This window comes from Diabrotica virgifera, chromosome 4, assembly GCF_917563875.1.
Source record: "Diabrotica virgifera virgifera chromosome 4, PGI_DIABVI_V3a".
NCBI classification, from domain to species: Eukaryota; Metazoa; Arthropoda; class Insecta; order Coleoptera; family Chrysomelidae; genus Diabrotica; species Diabrotica virgifera.
The window spans coordinates 134,394,396-134,396,294 of NC_065446.1; the positions used below are offsets into that span (position 1 = coordinate 134,394,396).

At 31.7% G+C, this 1,899-nt stretch overlaps 1 long non-coding RNA gene across 1 annotated transcript; it reads right to left on the bottom strand.

Annotated features, from left to right (window-relative positions):
- Positions 1 to 297: 297 nt before the first annotated feature.
- Positions 298 to 1,324, bottom strand: LOC126883936 (uncharacterized). The gene is made up of 3 exons (XR_007697766.1): positions 1,246 to 1,324; positions 989 to 1,185; positions 298 to 926 (listed from the first exon to the last, which is right to left on the bottom strand). It is a non-coding gene; the product is annotated as an uncharacterized LOC126883936 (long non-coding RNA).
- Positions 1,325 to 1,899: the final 575 nt, after the last annotated feature.

The window sequence follows — 1,899 nt, forward strand, 5'->3', positions numbered from 1 at the left end:
AAGTATTGCTGTTTACACGCCCGGACCTCGGAGGTAATCTACACTATGTCGACATGGTGTTTTTTTATTAGTTGGATTATACACATTGGTTATATATTATCATTAAAATATAGTCATATTGTCTGTCAACTAATTATGGGATATATCAGATTTTTATTAACATCCTAAGTGCTCTAAACTTTGTTGCAAACACATGCTAAACACAGTTGCTCGAAATGACATAGTGTAGTTTACCTCCGAGGTCCAGATGTGTAATTAATTTTATATTTGGTAAGGAAAGGTTTGTCAAATAAATACTTATTTAAGAAGAGGGAAACTCATACTCATTTATTTTAAAATAAAATATAAAAAATACATATTAAGAAATAAAATAAAAAATAATATATCTAACATAATACAGATTCAATAATGTATTCTCAGAATAAATAAACAAATTCCAGTTGAACAAGAGAAAGACAGAAGGTTACTATATATTTATATTCCAAAAATATATGGTGAAAGTACAATAGTAGAGTAGCAGTAGACAGGTAGGTAAAATAAATGATGATAAATTGATAAAGCACTGGAAATAACGATAAAGCACTAGAATCAGGCTAAATAGCATCTAAAATATGAAGACCAGAGAAGATATAATTTTGAACTATACAGGGCATACCACGATCCATATACATTCATCAAAATAGGACCACGTTCTAAGAGGAAGGATGGAAGCATATGAAATATAATTTTGAACTATACAGGGCATACCACGATCCATATACATTCATAATAGGACCACGTTCTAAGAGGAAGGATGGAAGCATATGAAATATAATTTTGAACAATACAGGGCATACCTCATCTTTCCAGGTTCCAAACACCTTTTCTACATTTCTTGTTCTCACATGAGTACTATGGTAAAAATATCTTATTTTCTTGATCATTACCTAAAAAGATATTTATGTCTATTAAATAATCTACTATTTATTTAGCAATTATCAATAAATACCTGGCTGTAATACTGGGGTAAGTAGATAGTGTCTGCATGCATACCCACTACTGTCATCTATTCCTATTAATAATCCTGGAATTTCACTTCTTTCCATTTCACAATTTCACTCTTAATGCTCTTAGATCAAATATTGAATGACTTGATAACCTTGTTGTTGAACAATACAATAATATACATAATTTCTCTTCTAGTACCTACAAATTCATTTACATAATAAGAGCCTGAATAACATATATTGTATGTCTTTACAGTACCTGTACATTTTTGGAAAGTGGGTTTCCTTATAAAAACTGGTTATATTCCTATAAGTAGCATAAAACCTTTGTTGTTTAACCCTGCTGTCCTGTTCGGGTCTATTTGACCCAAATAATAATTAATTTCTTATTTTACAAATTATTACGCGGCGTAACGATTTAGTGTTTCGTGACTTTATTACCTAATATGAGGCCTTTCAATTGCATATGAGATAAACAATCATTTTCCTGATTTTTTTGATAAAAATGAAATTGTTACGTAGGGTACGTTCGGGTCAATATGACCCGCGTATTTAGACCGGTAAAATTACCTGTGTATGTGTGTTTAGTTGGCAGTATTCTATATTGGCAGTACCTGTGTGTTTGTCAGCCGGATACGTCTGTAAATAAAAACAGGTTTCTGCAAGCTAGAGCTTGTAAAATAAACTGTAGTATAGCTGGACGATGTTGCAAACCAAATTATAAATATGACCAACATATGGCCAGACAGCATGTCTTTGGAACCAATTGGAAAGACATGAATAAAGTTGGTTTCCAAGCATACATTGGTCTTTTATTTTTAGCTCGAGTTTATCAGTCCCATGGTGAATCAACTAAAAGTTTGTGGAATGAAGAAACGGGTCGTAGTATATTTCAATCAACAATGTCGCTTGA